Genomic DNA, 22,050 nt, shown 5'->3' on the forward strand with positions numbered 1-22,050 from the left:
TAATGTGGGATCTGGTTAAAGCTGATTTGAAATATTTTCAGCTAAATGCGCGTGAGCATGTACTGCCACCGGATGATGTGCTTCTTAATTCTCTTATGATATTTGACGATGTTATTACATAACAGAAAGACGTTATTCGTACACAATTCAGTATGGCGCGTCATAAATATGTAGATTGTTTCTATTTGTGGCAAACATTTCAGCATGTGCCTAACAGCTGATACGTGACAACGCAGATATCGTTATGCTTTTACGGAAAGACGAGTGCAGCGTGTGCCATGTCTACGACGGTCATGTTAACTCTGATATTACATTCAATGAACTTAAACGTCTATGTGCTACATTGTCGTCATCGCAACGTTACGGCTTCTTAGTTATTGATAAAGAAAGTGATATTCATTATGGACGGTATCGTATGGACTTTGATCATTTTATAAGTATCAACACAGCGTTACACACTGTACATGATCGACATCATGTCAACTTCAAGGAAAATGATTACACACCATATAATCCGTGCTCGACATTATATTCGACATAAATTTAAAGACCTTAAACGCATTCAAGCAGATACTGATTTCTTTTTCAAAACGCAACTCGGTACACCACCAATATAAATGTTCAATTCTACTTCATCTTCCCAGTATAGTGCAAGTTCTGTTTCCATGCAAACAAGTCAAGATAAAGAGAAACAAGGACAAAACAAGCCCTAAGAAGAAGAAGAAGAAGAAGAGGAAATGTGCAGGATTAGGAAGAGGAAAAACAGAATACGGATGAAAAGAGGACGAGGATGGAGATATTAACGTCATTTTATCACCCATGTGAGTGAAGTTTGTAATTACAGACGTTATTGCTGAAATATCTACTACATCGAAACAAGATCCACCTGCTTTGTGTGAGGTTATTATCCCACTAGATTTCTGTATCAGTTTAAGACTTTCATTCCAAGCACCTATGGACCACTCTTTTTCCGTAAATAGAAAAAACTCTTTACAAGACAAAATGACAAAACCTACGGTATTCGCTATGAAGACGACTGGTTTTGGATGGGTAATGCTAATGTTAAGTTTTATGCCAGCAGTCTCATCGTTAATGTTTTACATATAAATCTACTAAATATCACCTAGAACACCTTTCCCCTCGAATACCCTACATGGAAACAATTTCACAAGATGATCTTAAAAATATAAAGCAATACATTTTGCCACTGACGCCACACGACGTAATAACAAGAGGACAGAAGCTAAAAATGCTAGTAAGAGTCGTAAGTATAGAGAGTTTATTTCCAAGCTGTTTCCTTCCCATCAACTGCCTGCACGTGGTCTCAATGTTATGTACAATCCTCTTTTGCAGTATGTAGACGTTAAGGTACTGGAATGAGACTAATTTACCCGTAAAACATTTGCAACTGCTAAGAGCTTCGCAAAATGCTGGCCACACAAGCCATGAATCAGAAATTCTAGAAATAGGGAGAGAATTATATCATGCGGTTATTATTCAATAATGGCTCCTCAAGGTAGGACCTCACCTGTACAGATAAGCATCGCACGCGAGTTATCTAAAACAGCTCGTCATACCTACTCCCACTAAGCCGTTATCACACGTTGCATAGATTATCTTTGACAAGCTGACCTAGTAGAAGTGATTCCTCATGCCTCTAGCAGTAAGGTGTATAAGTATCTACTTACTGTCATGGATGTGTAATCTAACTTTGCTCTTGCACAACCTGTGCGTTCTAAGAGAGCAGTTTTTAGAAAAGACGCCTTTAAACGTATTAGTCCATATTCAAAACGCTGCCCAACGCTTCTTTAAACGGATCTTGTTACTATAAAGAGCTTTTCAATAAGAATTTTCCTTTTACCTCAGGTCACCTTGTATTCATCACTATTGTACTGTACAGCAATCTCAAGATAAATGTTGTAGTACGCTTTAACCTCACACTAAAAAGAATGATGTAGCCAGAATTTACACCAAGTGATTCTTATTGCTGGATCGATCTGCTATGTAGACTTGTGTCTACCTACAACGATACAACTGATCGCACTATCGGCACGAAGCCACGTCTTGTTACTGAGAATACTCCACGCTTATATGGTATTCATCTTGTAATCAAAACAGCTGATCCACAGCGCCATCGCTTTGAAAAAGGTGATATTTTCGCATCAGCAAACACAAATCTGTCTTTGCAAAATGATGCATACCTAACACCAGTAAAGACATTTTTCAAATAAACGGGGTTATACTTACTAATCCAGTTACCTGTTTATTTCACGATCTTTCCGGACAGCCTATTGAAGGAGGAATCAACAACGACGAACTGCAGGAAACATAATATCCTGATCACTATTTAATCAAACGTGTAATTCGATGTCGTGGTAATAAACTGTATGTCAACGGCTTGGTTTTTATAACAATCTAAGCCTATGTATTTATGAAGAGAATATACTTTAAAATTTAAATTTTTATTCTAGAACCTCTACATCATCCCTCTTCTGTTGCATAAACATGTTTAAACTTGTTAGTCAACATCATTACTACTAGTTAAACTCGGACTTAGTGTAGGGTAGGATTAACATAAACAATCAAACAACATTTGCATTATGTTTCATAAATTGTATTTAATTTAGCATATCTAAATTTTTTCTTCAAGTCCTTTCTCACATAGATTATTTCTGCGGTCTTCGGTGTTTAATGGCATCACCCAGGAACAGTTTTAATGTCATTGCACCGGTAACGGCAAGCGACCGAATACTTCAGCAACTAAAGCACTTGGTGACGTCACACGCTGCACAGCTTTACGAAGCAGACTGTCATCAGCTACACCTCTCAGTTCAGGTTTGTTTTCTTGTCTGCTAGCACGATAAGCAAGACCTAGGCCTTTGCAAGTAGCATATAATATATTAATTCCAGAATCACCACGCACCAAGCGAACATCGAATTTAGTGCCAGGACTACAGTATTGGTAAGTAGGAAGATGAAGTTCACAAGGAAGAAGATCAACTGCTTTATTGCTGAACCCATGTCCAGTATAGTTCTTCATGTTTCTCTCAGGACTTCTCTTCATGTTTTTCTGTGTCAGTTCGTATGCTTTCTTCGAAGCAGTGGTACGTGTTCATAAGTAAAGTCAACTCGTTAGTTGCAGGTCCGGGATACAGTTTAATCAGTTGACACGTACGACACTGTCTCACTGAAAGTCTCTTAGATAAACTTGCTTATTCATGCTGTAGACTACACGTTTGAAGTTCTGACGAAACAGGATCTTGCGTCCACTTACGAGACAACTTCTCCCAAATCTTCTTTGCAGTATTTGCATTCACTAGAAATGCTTTTGGTAATGTCTTTAACACTTATTCAGTAAAAGTGTTTAGTTATATATTGCAAGCGTAAAACTTTACGATAGCGCTTTGAACTGTGTAACACTTAGTATGAAATAAAAATGACATGATATTCTTACCCTACACATGTTTCTTTCACACCGTAGACATTATTTGGAGCACTGCAATATACATATGTTGCTCACCTCGCGGCATGCACCGCGACACAACCAAATCAAAGAGCATTGACACATGGCGTAATGATTGATTTCTCGTTTCTCTGCTATGCTACTTGGGAAGAGTTTTTAAAATGATGGACATCCTAATTGACACAAGCGATAATTCCACATATTAATGATAGATACTCACGCAACCATTCCTTCTTCTCACAACCCTTTTTAAAAACAAGGTCTGCTCTTGACTAATAAGCGTTTTTGATCATAGCTAGAAAGCGATATGGTATACGTTTTTCCTCCTACTGCACTCCTAAATTTTGTTTTATCCATTGTGTCTGCTTTTTGTCTTCAACTGTTTGCAAACAGTAAGAGAAATGCAGGCTAGGTACAAAATTGATGAGTTTTGGTGCCTTTAACGTAGTGCAGTCCAACACGGCATACTCTCTGAAACACAAATTTGTTCCCGTTCACTCTAATGCCTTGATCATCAACTATTAATGTTCTTTTAATGATGGAATAACAAGGCAGTCTAGTCTCTATCACAGTATGTTATGAACTGAAGTAAATACGCTCACACAGAGAATATATAAATTCTTGACTTTACGAGAGAGCGGCCATGATAACGAACAAGTCTAAACATGCATAACCATGTCTAAACAGGGTTTAGTGTCGGAGTGATGTAAAGAATGCTGTAGGCATCTATAAGTCTCTGGATTTGAAATCTATAATCTCTCAAGTTAAAATCTAAAATTGAGGGTTTCATACACTGAAAGACAGAAAGTTACTCATCAGCTCAAACGCTAGCGTATTTAACTCCATAATCGCTCGTATCCGAAACTTTTACGTACTTCCTACATAGTCATCATCTTGTCTAGTTAGGTTAAGCCTGTTATGTTAAGCTTCCACACTTGGATATCAAATTTGATTAACACTTTTTTACAGTTAAACCTGGGAAAGGAATCGAACCGTAGGCCTGCAAAGTTTCCACCTGCACAAGTTAGGTTGTGACGTAATGCACACTTAGCCAGCAGTCCGAATTTCAATTCTCCCGTGCTGTGATGTCACAGCTGTCAGGCGAAGGCTTGCGCATTAGGTTATGATGTTATGTGAAGATATTCCTGCATTTTAAATTGCCCGCGCTGTGACGTCACAGCTCCATCGCTTCTCCGGGATAAGACAGCAAAGAGCCTGTACAAATTTAGGTTACAATTCGCAGGCAATGTTAGGTTAACACACGTGTTATTCACACCTTCAAGTCGCCTCAAAAGTTCGCCTCCTACAGGGGGAGTCCGTAAAGTGCTTTTCTGAAGTTAAGTTTCCGTTCCTCGTAGCGAGGTTAGGTTAACAGGTCATCATGGCGTCTTAACCTCAATTACAAGTCACCTAACCGATTTAACTCCTCTGATGGGAGCCAATAAAGTGCCTGTTTGAGGTTAGGTTATTGACCGGGTGCAAGATTATTTTAACACGTCATAAAACGTCTTAACCTCATCTGTAGGTCACTTAAGCGTCTCGGCCACTCCAAGGGGGCCCGATCAATTCAGCTCTTCCCAAGAAGTCCGTGACCGGTCCGATTCAGATCCTCCAAAGGGGGTTTGCCGATTCGGCTTCTCCAAGGTGGCCAGTGAGATTAGGATTTTCCTCATACGTAAGGATATGATGTCATAACCTCACATATGATTCAAAAACACCCCATATCATTCCTTGATCGATTGGTCCCCTCCAAAGGAGTCCGTGATGTTAGGATTGCGCTCGTACATAAGGTTATGACGTTATTTCACGTCTTAACCTCACCGAGAGGTCATTGAGCCCGGCGAACAACCATCATAGACATACTACTAGGTCAATTACGTAGAATCCATACAACGTTACTACTAAACAAATGCGGGAAAATGCTGACGCAGCACCCATTGTTTTAGAACAGACTATGCTCTTCTTCTTACTCTCACTGAAACTTACGTAATTACGACAGGAAATACTACTGCTTGCCCGCCCATTACTGTAGCATCCGAAGTAAACGTTAGACTCAATGAAACCACATAAGATAACTCAAGAGACTTTTGCTACAGTACTCGCTCCAGAACTCACTGCCTGTTAGCGGTACGGGCCCAGAAAGAAATCGCAGAACATGAAGAAATGAAATGAAGGACCAAGTCTACCAAGGAAAAATTTAGACAAATGCGTAATAGGGAACAAGATTGTTTTCTTCACACGTAGTTGTTTCATCCAGAACTAAGCAACATTCCTAAACCACTCGAAGAACCTACAGTCTGACAAGGTAAAAGTTGAGGGTCGTGATACATCCCTCCTGTCACGACATGGCGACGATGGGATAGGAAAAGCCTAGGAGTGGGAAGGAAGCAGAAGGAAGCAGCCGTGGCCTTAAGTAAGGTAGAGCCCCATCATTTGCCTGATGTGAAACGGGTGACATTGCGGTTCTAACCCAGTATCTCCAGGATGAAAGCTCACAACTGCGCGTGCTTAACCGCATGGCCAACTCGCCCGGTCACAAAAATAAACCATGAAGGCGAGTGTGGAATACATTAAAATAATTTCGGATATAGGGCGTTAATCCCTACTGAAATCAATCTCTCAGTAAAAAAGTAAACCACATAAAATAACTCAAGAACAACAGAATACCAAACAGAAATTCAACTCAACAATTAAAACCAAATGCGGCGCTCGATTTAATTAAGTGCCTCAAGCAAAGAGTCGATGATCCCAATGACACACGCGTCTAAAATAAGCCTCACACGTACATAAAATATCAAATAATAACCATCAACAACGCACAAGTAGCCTCAAAACAAAAGGAAGAAGGTGACAACACTCCAGTGGGATGTTATGGCACAGGTGAAGGAAATCCACATCCTATATCCGTATCCAGATACTAGATTAATTGAAGTATTTAAATACCTTTAAGGAAACAGGTGAATCCCTACACAATATATATTATTTAAAAATTGAGATGTTAAGACCAAAGGTTCCACTTACCCTTGAAAAAGGGTGAAATTTAAAATATCGTGGAAATATACCTCTAAAACCATATTTAGGCACAGTCGAGAATGAGCTAAAGGAATTAATAAATTAAAATACCCTAAAAAATATTGCGAAAGGAAACGAATGCGCCACCATGTTGGCCTAGGTAAAATTTAAGAATCAGAAATGATAAACTGGTAGTTGAAAAGAGAGCGTGATCCTTTCAAGTTAACACTGCATTAAAACAAGAAATAAAACCTTTAAAACCACTTTCATATGTTCCAAATTAAACAACGTATGAGGAAAAGAAAGAACACCCAAACAATGGGCCAATTACGTAACACACATGAATTTTAAAACATTCCATAATAAGGATCTGGTATACAACGCAGAAGTCGTAGCCCAGTTTACCAGGGTCGAAGAGATAAACCTGGGCTAAGCCCTGTTTTTCAGCGTCCGTTGTGCCAGACCTCTTCACGCAGCCAATCTCGGATGAGATCCTGACTTCCACTGACTTATCGAGCTTGCATCCTGTCTCTACAGACTCAGGCGGGGAGCGAGGGGAATGGAAATGTCCATATATTTCATGTTCACAAGTCAGTAGTGTAGATCTGAAACGTTATCAGTCTGATTCTTGACAAACCCAATACCGCGCAATCCACAAAGATTTTTCAGATGACAATGTACTGTACTAATCAAGATGAAATGCTCATAATGTTGTGATAGTACATATATCACACCCTCGAATTATATGTGGAAGTTAGGGATATTATTGTCAGTGTTCGATTTATTATTATTATTATTATTATTATTATTATTATCTGTATTTCATTTGTATATTTTGTCATTTATATTTGTAAGCTGGGAGATATCCACATATGTAGGTATGAGTAATTTGTTTTGCACGAGTGGGAAAACATTGCTATATTGGACTCTGGTAATCTGGATGACTAATGCGGGCATTCCAGTTTCTGATGAGATGTGTTTGTTGATGTTATTGTACTAGGAACTTTCTATGAGTCATGTGATATACCCCAGCGTTTGTTTATTTCTTGGGACCAAGTACGGGTTCAGGGCATGGTCTTGACGAGAGCATCACTCATGATTGGCTGGCAAGGAACAATCCAGACGTATTATCTGAGAGGAAGGGGAATGCTGATGTCTATAAATATTGAACAAACGGCGGGAACCAGACAATCACTACGGAAGAAAACCACAACTGACACACTGTACGGGAAGGAAGTGGTGCTGATACACGGTACTGGAGTCACACGGCTGCAATGGACTGGTCTTCAAACGTTCGTGGAACGTAGTCTTGTTATGTTCGTGGAATGCGGCTTATTGTGGAGTGCTTGCGCATTAACTATTGTAGCACTTGTGGCGGCCTGGCATTATATGTTGGTGAAAGCTATCTCAGACTTTCCATAATTTATGTTCAGAGTCGACAAGCGTGTGTTACTTAAATGTATATATCTTTACAACAAGTGTTAAAGTCTGTGAGCACAGTATTACGAGGTGCAGTATCTGTGTGATGTTAGAAGTGCTGATTATGAGAATTGGCAAGTGGTATTGATACAAAGACAGTGAAGGGTATTTATCTACATGTATGCACATTGTTCATCGGACTATCTACAAATGGTAGTTTAGTTCTCGCTTTCGTTTTCCCACTGTTTTCATTGTTGTTGCTGTTGTAAATATGGAGTCTTCCAGCAATATTTTATGAGTGTATTATATGTATAATATTGTGTGTTGATGAGGTGCTCATGCACGGATTTTGTTAAGAATATAGTTAGCTATTTTAGTATCAGTGGAGTTATTGATGAACCTAGGTGCAGTTCCTACCTATTTAGTCGTTTTCAGGAGGTTAGGTAAGTCCTGCAGCACATGTACCAGTACGCAGCATTATGTACATGCCTGGGATATAAAGTTTATCATGCTCTATCAAAATTCGAGGGATCCATTCTGGTGAACTCTGGCGCCCATACTATGGATATTTCGGTTCATTATGTTTATTAATTTTATTAAGTTTTTGAGTAATGTTATTTATTTACATTTTTTATTTATGTTCTATTTTATGATATTCAAGAAATTATTTATTGGTAGTCAACAAAGAGTTACAATGTATAACAACACTAGTGAAACTCATTTCCACAGGTTGCCGAAATGTTAATAAAGAGTGCCTTTGCAACGTCATAGTAACAAGGGCAGGAGGGTACTCGAAATGAGAAAATGAGGGGTGTCCGTTCAAAAGGTGTAATTTCCACCTTAAAGGAAATTGTGGGAGAAACGCTAGAAACGAAAAACAGACGACACATGAAACTTATCTAAGGTCGGATTTGGTGTAGCTTTTAAGGAATTACATCTTTCTGGTCTGGATCGGTCATGGCAATCGATAATATTCAAGTACCAAAATGCATGTGGACTAAATACTGATTTATAATTTTGGAAGTGAAAATAGCATGTTTTGAACAGACACTCTTCAGATAAATGGTCAGTTAGGAATAAACACTATGTATGTAGCTGTAGGTACAAACTTGCTTCAGTTTTGCGGTATGTGAGGTGAATGGAAGAGAATAGTTACGTACCTAAGAGAAAAACTGACTTAAACATGGAGGATTAGAGACGAAGGGGGAGATCAAGGAGACGATGTTTATACTAAGTTTTTGATGATTTAATGTAATGAGGCGTGGAACTAAAGGAGGATGCAGAGCTAGTTGCGAACAGAGGATTGTGGATATATTATTTAATATACAGAGGCTTGCAGACCGGACGCTGAAACACATAAGTCTATAATGAAGATGTTTATATGTATATGGTCAACGGCCGTAGCCGTGTTGAAACTCCGGATCCCGTGAGATCTCCGAAGTTAAGCAACATTGGGCGTGGTCAAGATTTAGAATAGTTGCCACGCGCTGTTGTTGGGGGGGGGGGGGGGGGTAAGGGAATATGGAGGAGTGGAAAGGAACTGGCCACACTATCGTACGTAAACTGCGGCTCAGGCACACCTCTGCGGAGGTTCGGACCTGCCTTCGGGCAGAATACACCCTTACCTTACATTATATGCGTATGTGTATGAATTCATGTATTAGAGTTCACTCTTAGTCTCGGTAACAATATTTACTCTAACGGTTGAGGGATCTTCCGTGGATTGGGTATTCCAGCTACCATGGTACAAGGGGGGTACGACTCAGAATATCGGAGACAGGGCCTAGCTTCTATTATTCCATAGTTTCAGGTTCCATGGCTAAATGGTTAAGATGCTGCCCCTTCTGTAAGGGATCAGCGGTTCAATTCCCGGCTGGAATGAGGATTTTAACTCTCATTGGTTAATTATCTTGGCTCGGGGCTGCGTGTTTGTGCCGCCTTCAGTATTACAATTCATCTTATACAGTCTTCAATCCTCACAAACTTTCAGGTCGCCTTTATGTTGTCAACTGATACGCCTGCACCAGACATCTAGGGAACCCCACGCCATTATTATTATTATTATTATTATTATTATTATTATCATCATTATTATTATTATTATTACATAACAGTAGGTATCACGAGCCTCAGAACAACTTACTAGGCCACTCAGCACTTACTCGCGGTTCACGAACCTGCACAGGACTCCACGAGCCCACTCCCTACCCCTGTCGAAAATTGGATTATGTCATATTTATTTACAATGTCGAAATGGAGCCATCACTTCTTCCTGATTAGAAATTTCTATTGCACCCTTAAATTCATATCACAGTCGAATAATTTAATGGTTTCAGAGAAGTGATTATTTACGATGGAATGAAATGGCTCTCGTAATGGAAGATAACCTATTCGTTTCTTTCACCTTTCATGAACGTCTTCAACATGGTAGCATCAAAATCGCAAACTATGAAAGGCCATCAGACCATGTTCCTCAGTTTAATCAGTCGACAGTACACAGTATAGCTTACATATGTATGTACCTTATTTAAACATATTTTACCTCTAATTTTAAAATATTAAATTACAATTTGTTTTGAATCTGTGACACACAGTTGAACGTAGTGTACGCCTAACGTAAGTATGTCGCTTTAGTATCAAGTACAATATACCAAACAATTAAGATGATTATCATCTATCATATATAATATCGCACCAAATATCCTCACCGCACCAAATGCTGCTGAACAATCATGATTCTTTTGCTCTCTTTGTTCGATTTTCCAGCTGATCCGCCTAACAGTCTAGTTGTAGTTTGTGGATGCACAATTTACTTATGCTCTCCGTTCACAGTGTGGAAAAGTTTTGATGATATTTACGTTCGGTATTTTTGAAGTTCAACTGCTCACTGATGCAGAATAGAAATACTGAATTAGACCCTCCACCAGTGAACAGCTAGTAAGTCACATGTAACCAAGTAGGCAGAATATAGTATGAAACATTAATTGAACGTTGAAAATGATAAAATATTTTAGATTTAGTTGTAGGTAATAATGCTTATTTGATAAAATAAGGTAAGTAATGTTAGATCAAGTTGTCAAATTGTCTGTTGATGTCACATAAATTAAATAATATTTTCAAGTAGAAATTTACTTCTCACCTCCTTACATGAAATGTGAGTTACCTGTACAATACATTATCTGAAAGTCTATTGAAATATAAAGAAAATCTCGGAACACTTAACCTTAAGGGTATGGAAACCTCCAATGACCTGTAATATGCGTGTAAACAAGTTTTCTCCTGATAGTTCATGCAAGTTTCAAGGATGTTAAGGAATTTAATGATCAATAAACATATTAAAAGAGACCTTGAGATCTAAAGGATTTCTTTTTTCATTTCATTCTCTTGTAAAATTAGTGAAATTGAACATACGAGGTTTGAAGTCTTATATGCCGATATAATGGATAAATGTCCATGAATAAAATGTTATTTTTGTTTATAAACGTAGTATGATGGATAATTTGATAGCCTCTTCTGCTGTCATACATCGAAAATGCAAAAACGTGGATTTTTGTACAGAGTAAATTTATTTCTGCACGTGGTTCCTCAACTCTTCAACCTCCTGCTCTGACTAAGGAACGAATGCAAATGCTACTGTGTATAACATGAAATATACAGCTGGTGTTACTTCGTTTATTCAACAAGGCATGTATTCAGGTCACGGTGACTTGCTATTTAACGTGGGTATTCGTTCATTCCCATAAAGTTACCACTTACAACAGTGCTCGTGACACTTTAATTAAAACTTTTTCTCTGTAAATTATTTGTTTAGTTTTTGTTTAAATACATCAGTAAAACGAGAGAGTGATTTTCACATGGATATCATACAAGCTACACGCAGTAAATACCGTTCCATTATGATCATCTTTATTTAAATTGAAGATTACTTTCGTCTCTCAGATGGGTTTCATAATTCAGAGGCAATTCTGCATCATCCGCATAATATTCTATCAGTTCCTACTTCCGCCGACATTTATGGGGATATTTGTACAGAAATTCCACCAACCCAACAGAAAATGTGACAATATACACTGAGTGGCGAAAAGTAACGGGAAGGGGTGTCCTATTAGAAAATATGTCGTGTAAGACCTCTGAGCGTTGCAGGTATCGGCGGCGTAGTTGAATAGTCTGTCGCAGACACCAGTGTCGTGAAGATCGCAACAGGTCGCGAGTTAAACGACTTTGAACGTGGCATGATCATCAGCGCACGGCACATGGGTCATAGCATTGCGGAGATTACACGCATACTCGGGTTTCCGAGTTCAACCGAGGGTGGATATTCAATACCCAGAGAGAATGTTACCATCCGTGTAAACCGCCGCACGGGAATATCACAGGTGTTTAACGAACGGACATCACGTCTCCACCGCAGAACCATACCGGGCGCTTGACAGGCTACTGTGTATCAGTTCACAGCCCAGTTGAATGTTGGGAGTCAGAAAACCATTTCTACGAGGACTGTACGGAGCCAACTGCACCGCATAGGCTTCCCTAGCCGACGAACAACTCGTGTCCCATTGTTAACACCTCGGCACAGAGCTCAACGACGTGCATGGGCCCGCGGACATCGGCAATGGACCATGACACAGGGGCGGCGAATGGTGTGGTCCGATGAATCCCGGTTCCAGCTGATGGGCGCGTAAGAGTGTGGCGTATGGCCCTTGAAGCTATGGATCCTGCGTGTCAACAGGATGTGTCCAGGCGGGAGGTGGCTCCGTTATGGTCTGAGCGGCGTTCTCATGGTCGCAATTATGCCCCATTGTCCGGCTTCAGGGATCGCTGACACGTGCACGTTATGTGGACATTCCTTCAGACCATTTTCATCCCTTTCTGACCCTAGAGTACCCTGATGGAGATGCGACATTTCAATAGAACAATGCGCCATGTCACCGCTCTGTGGTAGCACGCAGGTGGTTTGGGGAGCACACCAGTGAAGTTACGACCTTGGATTGGCCATCCAGATCCCCCGATCATAATCCAATCGAGCATTTATGGGATTCTGTGGATGCTGGTGTACTCTCCATTTAATCCCGCACCAACTATGCAAGGCGAATTTTGGGTAGCAGTGCAAGATGCTTGGGTCCAGATCCCACCGGGACGATTCCAACACCTTGTAGAGTCGATGCCTGGCCTTATTGCCAACATTTCAGGGGCTCGTGTGTGAGCAACTCACTATTAACATCACATTCAGTGTTTTCCCATGACTTCTGACTACTCAGTGTAAAGTATGCATGCGGATTGTGAAAATCGAAGCTCCTCAGTTAGTTTTTGACCAATTATTAGTTTAAACTACTTAAAGGATTCAAACTTTCTTATCAAACATTCGACTCTATCAAGTCAGATTCTTATTATTTTCTCCTCATTTGTTGTATTTCAATCGATTCTCACAGAATATTGAACATAAAATTCAATTTCAACTACATTTACATGAGTTCTTCCTTGTTGTTTAACGGGACCTATTATCTAAGGTCATCGGCCCGACTTTTACATAAGTTTTTTTTTTTTTTTTTGTTATTTGCTTTACGTCGCGCCGACACAGATAGGTCTTATGGCGACGATGAGGCAGGAAGGGGCTAGGAGTGGGAAGGAAGCGGCCGTGGCCTTAATTAAGGTACAGCCCCAGCATTTGCCTGGTGTGAAAATGGGAAACCACGGAAAACCATCTTCAGGGCTGCCGACAGTGGGGCTCGAACCCACGATCTCCCGAATACTGGATACTGGCCGCACTTAAGCGACTGCAGCTATCGAGCTCGGTTTTTACATTAGTAGGAGTTTAACACTATAGATGGAAGATATTTGAATTACAAACTCTTCGTAAATCTACTTCCTCGGTTATTTAGCCGATCTCATGGAGGCATTGTACAATTTTCCACCATCTTTAAGTGATGTAGGTAAAGTCGTATGAACTTTCAAGGTTGAGAATATAAAAATTGTAATCAGTTGTTCGTTTACTAGCAACCTATTCAACCGATTCCAAAGAAGCTTCATGTGGGGCACTGTATATTAAATTGTATATTCAAAAAATAAATCACTTTTATTTAGACACAATTAAATAGTTTTGTCCTTCATACACAAGCTATGAGAATTATGATGATGTTTCATGTACCTGACTGTAGGATGGAAACCTGCTGTTGTGTTGTCAATATTGATTTTAATTTGCGTTAATTCAACGTAAAATACTATAGTAAACATAACGGTGGGGATCGATAGGAAATAGATATTACTTTTGGTATAGGAGAAACACTAAATCAGGGATAACCAACTGACCAATGGACGTGTTTATATTAATCCTATCAATGCACCTGCTTGCGTGCCCAAGAATTAAACACACCAATTTAACAATGTTGGTGGAAGTAATTCTACTTAAGACATCCTTGTTGTGGTCTGATACAGGAAGCATAACTGATCTGCTTGTAGTTCTTGAGGAGCGGTATCTTTCAAGTCATCAATCAGGAGGCTGCGTGAAACCTATAAACAGCACCATCGAAATTCATGAGGTTGTATGAATAGTGCAGTAAACTATGCTACTGCTATAATGAGGCGTAGTACACAGATGATGGGTGACTAATTTGCCGTAACTTTCCTCACTGAGCTAAAAGTGCTAATGTAACACGACTGACCCCATAAAAAGCACGCATTATAGCAACATTACTCAGCACCAAACGGAATTCGGAGGCTTCTATACTGTCGCAGTCATGACTCCATCTTCTGTTAAAAATGCATTCCTCTGTGGCCTGTATCCTGCGTGAAGTAGTACTACACTGATCAAAGAGGGACAATAATTGGAAAGCAATTTCTAACCCCCGGAATTTCAAACTTGGCGCAAGATAATTTTACTATAAGCTGAACACTTTTACATGCAACCGACTGCGACTTTAGGAACGAAATCTGATAACCATTGAGCTTGCTTAGCAACTTTGCATGAAAGGTAGTGCCAATTGTGTGTGACTTCAAGCCAATAAGCTGCGTAACGATAATAATAATAATATTAATAATAATAATAATAATAATAATAATAATAATAATGGCGTGTGACCTGCAAAGAGGCCCGGTGAAGGTCTTTCGAGTTGACGCCGTATAGGCGACCTGCGTGTCTCAGAGGATGGGGCCTTAACTATGATGAATTCTAATGCTGAAAACGGCACACACACCCAGCCCACGTGCCACTGGAATTAAACAGTAAAGATTAAAATCACTGAGCCGGCCGAGAATCGAACCTGAGACTCCGTGGGCCAATGACCGGCGCGCTAACCATTTAGCCGTGAAGCAGTAATATCTATACTTGCACGTGTATATGTAATAAATTAACGAAGGAACACTTGCCATTGAAATATCCTCAAATTCTCTTTGAGATGGGGTGGGGAACTGGCGAAAGCCCTCCATAGTTTGGTTCTTGCACCTCTTCTTAACAGCTTTCAGAGGGCGTGATTACTCAGGGAAATCCTCACTGGCTTCTCACCAAGGCGGAATCGATCCAAATTCTGGACATTGCAGTGGGACTTTTGATATAAAATATCACGTCAATGTGTTTCAGGTTCCAAACAGAATGCAAGTCCCGTGCCTGTGATCACGATATCAACAGTGAAAAATATTCCAAATATTTTTAATATATTTTTGAGCCTGTGAGCACCGATTTCCATAGCCTCAAATTTCTGGATGAATTACCGTATAAATCACTACCTTGATGTGACAGTAAAATACTAAGCGATTATGAAGTATTCTTACTCCGCTCTTTGGCTTTTGTAGACTGTTAGATAATTGCATTGAGATCAATATTTCAACACGCTGACGCACAACTATCAAAACATTCTCTGTATGTACTGTTTAAGGGTATAATATTGACGAACAGTTTCTTTAAATATTAGTAATATAATTATTTTTTCCAACGACAAGCTAATCCAATAGATCAGAGCAGAACAGTAGGAATTTCCCCACCGGGGAAAATAAACGAATCAAGTGATAACGTCTGTGAATCGGCCTCTCACCGCTGGGTTCCGTAGTTCAAATCTCGGTCACTCCATGTGAGATTTATGCAGGACAAAGTGGAGGCGGGACGGAGTTTTCTCCGGGTACTCCGGTTTACCCTGTCATCTTTCATTCCAGCAACATTCTCCAATATTTCATTTCTTCTGTCAGTCATTAATCATGGGTCATTTACTTTTACCAATTTTCACGTGTTTAACGTGTTAAGTTTTTTATGTACACTGTATATATGTTAATTTTAAACATTTAATCCCATTAACACTTTCTCTTAAGTTGGTTTTCAGAAAATAAATTATGCCTGTTCCTTTACTTTTACAAGAGATTCCAAACAACAATATTTACGTCTGTAACATGTTACGTTTCTGAGATATACCGGTAATCATTTTAAAAGTTCACCCTCTTTTGTTCCTTCTGGTCAACCCCCTCAAGTATATTTCCAAATAAAATACTTGTTTCCTTATTTTCAAAGGTCATTCCAAACACCAATTTTCATGTCTGTAACATTTTCAGGTTTTGAGACAGGAGTATCCACATAAAAATAATTCAACCCCTTGTTCAGTCCTTCTGACACCCACCGCACTGAAGTGTTTTCCGAAAACAAACTAATACGTCTTATTTTCATTTTGAAGATGTTGAAATAGCAATTTTCACGTGTGTAACGTGTTAAGTTTTTTATATATATTCTGTTTTCAAAAATTTACCCCCTTTAACACTTCCCGTTAAGTGAATTTTCAGAAAACAAATTATGCGTGTTCCTTTACTTTAAAGGAGATTCCAATACCAGTTTTCACGTCTGTAACATGCAATTTTTTGAGATATGCTCATTTTAATCATTCATCCCCTTCTTCACTCCATAAGTAGATTTTGCAAAACAAAATAATAATACACGTTTCTTTATTTTTAAAGGAGATTCCAAATACCACTTTTTATGACTGTATCATCTTCAGTTTTTGAGATATAAGTATCCACATAAAAGGTATTAAACACGTTTTTCATAATTTAAACAGACAATGAAGAAATTGACGCGTCACATAGTGCCCACACAAGTATATTGAAATTGTCTATCCGACGACTATGTGACGTACTGGGAAAATTTTTACGTGAGGCAGTGTAAAGTTCGTTTACTATTGGAATTTTTTCATACTATTTACTGAGAGATAACCCAAGTTCATATCTTGCGCTGTACCAGACCCCGATAAGGAACACTGGCATGAGAAAGCATGATCCAAAATGGAATATACTCGTGCGAGATCGTAGAACAATTTAAGTGACTTTCAAGATAGGAGAACGATTGATTTAGAGTCCATAGTAACTGGTAGTGACTGTCCCTACATAGAGGGTTACGTCGTCTCTCTAGCCAAGAGATGCGGGCAGGTTGAAGTAGTGGTGATGTGAAGGATGTGAAAGAGGAGGCATGGTTAGGCCTTTTTTTCCTTTTTTGATAATGGCTTTGTTGCATCAGTATCAGCGAACACAAGTAAATTTACAATGCATAAATGATTTGAACTTGAGTGATGAGATACATTAATACAATGACACAATGCAAAACAATACAATACCGATAATTATTCTTGTGTCATGAGTATTAATATTGATATTTACAATAATAATTTATGTTATTATCATGGCTACAATTGTACAAAATAAATGTATTTGATTTCTTGGTCGGTATATTCTTCGACCCATAAAATTGACTAAATATAAATTTATAGATTTAGATATTTATAGATTTAGAACAAATAATTAAAAATTGATTGCTTGGTCGGTGTATTCTTCGACCAATAAAACGAACTTATGACGGAGGAGAACGAAAATGTCAATACGTTATCCTAATTGCCTTGAAAATTAAAAATGTGTAGATTGTATATACAGTACATAGGATAGACAAAAATTATATCGTATAGATTTTATTAGGTCGTGGTAATTTAAGTGTCGATGCAGTTCTTAATACTTTGGTGTTAATAATGTTATTTACAAATTATTTATACTGCTTACATTGAGAAAATTGCTCTTTAATATGGGATCTGCGAGAGGCTTTGGTCATTTTATGGAGGAAGTAGGGGCGGAAAGTAAGGTACTGTTCTATGGTGATACCTAGATAGTTAAGAGCAGGTTGTGGAGAGCAGGTTTGAGACCAGAATCTTCGGTGGTGAGCCTTTATGATGCGATGATGCGAATGGTTTCGCGATGGAGGCGAAGGAAGAAAGGAAATCCGGATCTGGAATACTTTGATATATAAGATTGGGGCAGTTTATGCAGCTGACGGAATTTCGCTGGGAGTTAAGGTTTATGGTGCGTGTATAGGAAGGCTGGTATATGGGCTGCGGAAGCTGTGATTATTGTGATATTGATGAACTGGACTATGGTTTTGACGGAATGGGCAACGGTGTGAGCAGGAGGTGGGTGTGAGATGGATCTGGAAATGTGGGCTCTGTAACCTGACCAATTGACTTTGAAGAAATTGGTGTTGTGTCATGGGGGAGGGATTCTTGGACACGACCCTTTGGTGCGGATTTCGATGGGAACTGGGAGACAGTCTCATCCTATGCTGGGGAGAGATGAGATTTTAGTAGCTTTATGAGGGATGTATGGGCAATGACATCGGGGTTGGTTTGTGAGGAAGGGCGGGATGGCATTTGGAGTGAAATGAATGAGGAATTCATGGGATTACGGAATGTGTCTAAATTATAGAGTTCGGCTTTTCATCTGCCATGCAGGTTAAGATCAGCTAGAACCAGAAACTGGAGGAATGAATTGTGAGCTTAGGTAATTAATGCGTTGGGTAGGGGTACTAAATTAAGAAGTTCGATGACTCGTAGTCCAAAAAATCAATAGAACTACAAATAGGTTGCAGAAACAAGTTAGACAGTTTGAGGTTAAAAACTACAGTGATACGACGGCATTCTTAGTGATTTTAAGAAAGCAGTGTATGAATTGAAAAATGCGGGTGCCAATGTTACTGAAAAGAAAAAATGAGCTGTATGTTGAGAACCTTGCCAGATTCGTTGATTTATATGTGGTACGTAATGGATGTGTTAAAAGAAGATTACGAAACAGTCGAATATGTGAAAAGCAAGATAATAATTGGATGCCGTTATGCATCACTAGACCAAGCGCCAAAAGTTGGTTGCGAGATAATCGCGTTTAAATTTGGTTCTATGTGTAAATTCGAGCGAACATAATTTTGCTAAATATGGTATTACTGGTGTTGTAGGATAATAGATTGTACCTTCTCACCAAATTTCAACATCTTTATACTCGCATTACATAGATTTTATTGAAGAAATGGCGCTTAGTCTACTGATGCAATTTAAGGTTTTTCTCAAGTGCGAATAATGTATCACGATGCTACACCAATAACCCCCAACTTTTGAGTACCTACTGAGTAAAACTTCAAAAAATATAACGTGGCGGTAGCCATGATTAAAAATCGAATCTCCTACTGTCTGAAAAGGCCTGCTAAGTGCTTGATCCACCACGAGCCGCGCCACAACTCCGGTACATTATTCAAGTTTTAGATAGAGAAGTTCTAATAATGTTATTTGCTTTACGACCCACTAACTACTTTTACGGTTTTCGGAGACGCCGAAGTGCCGGAATTTAGTCCCGCAGGAGTTCTTTTACGTGCCAGTAAATCTACCGACACGAGGCTGACGTATTTGAGCACCTTCAAATACCACCGGACTGAGCCAGGAGCGAACCTGCCAAGTTGGGGTCAGAAAGCCAGCGCCTCAACCGTCTGAGCCACTCAGCCCGGCTGGAGAAATTCTAGAAGGGAAGTTATTCTCTAAAGTCTTTGCTATAACGACTTACTGATTTGAGGAATGTCAACTTATCTGAGTCAAATACAAATGGTAAGACATGAGCCATTGTAGTCTATACAATTTTTGAATGGATTTTCCTTCACGATATTCTGAGAGTACAGTATTGACGTGATATTTTTAAGCCTATGGGTAAGTTTTGTTCTGCTTGAGACAGAAAATGTGATTAAAGATATTTTCTCCCATAAATACACTCAAATCACTGGACAGGTAATAAGATTGTTGCTCTCAGTTCATTCAATCTCGAAATCAGGATCTCCATTAAATCCATCTACGTCATCCACGATGTTAGAATCTGCTTGAAGATTCTGGTAAAATTGTTTGGCGTCTGCAGGTATTAGGAGCAACAGCGAAACAAAGTTTCTTAGTTTGGCTTCAAGATAGGTTTTCCTTTTGGCCACAAAGCTATTAATGACTGGTGAAAGGGAACTCTACTTTCCCGTGGTCGTCCCTGTCTTGACTTATTTAGATTTACCTCCTGAGATTCACCATCAAATTCTAGAGAATGATTCTCAGACGCAACCTTCTTAGCAAGCTGCATTAGTAGCGTTGTCCTTCTCCTTACTTTTGGAAGTACTTGATACATCGCTGAACTCCGTCACTTGATAAACCACTCAATGTATCACCACGTAAAAATGTCAGCACTATCGAAAACGCGAGCTCCCTCGCTGTCATCCGCGCGCAATGTGAGGAATGTGGCGCTTGGTCTAATGATGCAAACTGGAACGTCGCATAGTCTACAGATGCAATATACATTTTTACTGATTCCCACTTTGTCGCTTAGATTTTCTATTTACTAATAACTAACTGCCTCTTGTAATGCAGTGGGGAATTTTTTATAAATAGTTCAAGCCTTCCTCTACAAGATGGCGCTAAAATCTCAATTTTCGCCAAATGGCGCTTAGTCTACTGATGCATAACGGCATCCAATTATAGATCTGAAAGATAAAAAGAAAATGAGCGTGCAATATCCAATGTATTTCACACTGAAAGAAGACTTAGTACATGCAATCAAGGAAGCGAGTGTTATGACTGTGGTAAACCAGGGCATTTCAAGAAAAACTTCCATCCGGAAACCAGCCCCCGAATTCCGACCCTCCCAAACCATTCTCCACACCCTTCACCGTTTTAAGATGAAACGGTAGAAGATCACCGACTTTCGACCTAGAGGTGGCCCAGACGTTGGTCGAATCCATTGAAGCCACTCAACTAGGTCCATCCTCCCATTTTCTTCATCTGTCGCAACACCGCACCAAAACTCCTCGACCACCCTCGAGGCATAGTTTTCTAAACTGCGAAATCAATGGTGGCGGTTTTGGAGGGGCGGTGAGGAGGTGTTGACCAGAACCTCAACGATGATGTCATTTTATATGAGTTAAATGCTGAGAAAATCCTCGCGCGGAAGGTATTCCTGATGAGAAACGTATCCAGTCCGATCTTCGTGGTTCGACTCCTACTTCCAAACACTTCTACCCCAGAGGCTAATGTGCACGATGGCGGCCGCGCGCAATTGCCTAGTGCTAGGGCTCGCGAAGTAATACGGTCGCTATACATTGGTAATATGAGACTAAATTTAAGGAGCTGCGCTAAGGGCTAATGGCGATACATTGATCTCATAAGCCTAAGTTTGGAGAACTACCTCAGTGGCTCACAAATTCTAACTTGTGACCTATTAGTCTTATGTACAAATGGGTCTTCTACCCCAGGGCTAACGTGCAAGATCGAAGCCGCGCGCAACTATCTAATGGTAGAGCTTCCGAGGCAGTGTGGCCTCTATACATTGGTTATATAAGACTTAATTTAAGTAGCTGGGCTACGGGCTAATAGTGAACCTCAGAAAATATAGTTACCCATTCACTCCAACAGTATATGAGGCCCTATTAAACCCATGTGATTAATTTCTCTAGCTTTCTTTTTTTGCTATGGGTTTTACGTCGCACCGACACAGATAGGTCTTATGGCGACGATGGGATGGGAAAGGCCTAGGAGTTGCAAGGAAGCGGCCGTGGCCTTAATTAAGGTACAGCCCCAGCATTTGCCTGGTGTGAAAATGGGAAACCACGGAAAACCATCTTCAGGGCTGTCGATAGTGGGATTCGAACCTACTATCTCCCGGATGCAAGCTCTACGCGCACGGCCAACTCGCCCGGTTCTCTAGCTTTATACCTATTGTTCTCAATAGGTACATTATGCATTTTATTTACAATGCAAAGTTTACATTTCATAACATCTGATTCTAATTCTTCAGGCACACCATATAACAACTGATCTTTACACAAGGTACTTAAATACAGTAATTAAAATTTACATGAC

This window comes from Anabrus simplex, chromosome 2, assembly GCF_040414725.1.
Source record: "Anabrus simplex isolate iqAnaSimp1 chromosome 2, ASM4041472v1, whole genome shotgun sequence".
NCBI classification, from domain to species: Eukaryota; Metazoa; Arthropoda; class Insecta; order Orthoptera; family Tettigoniidae; genus Anabrus; species Anabrus simplex.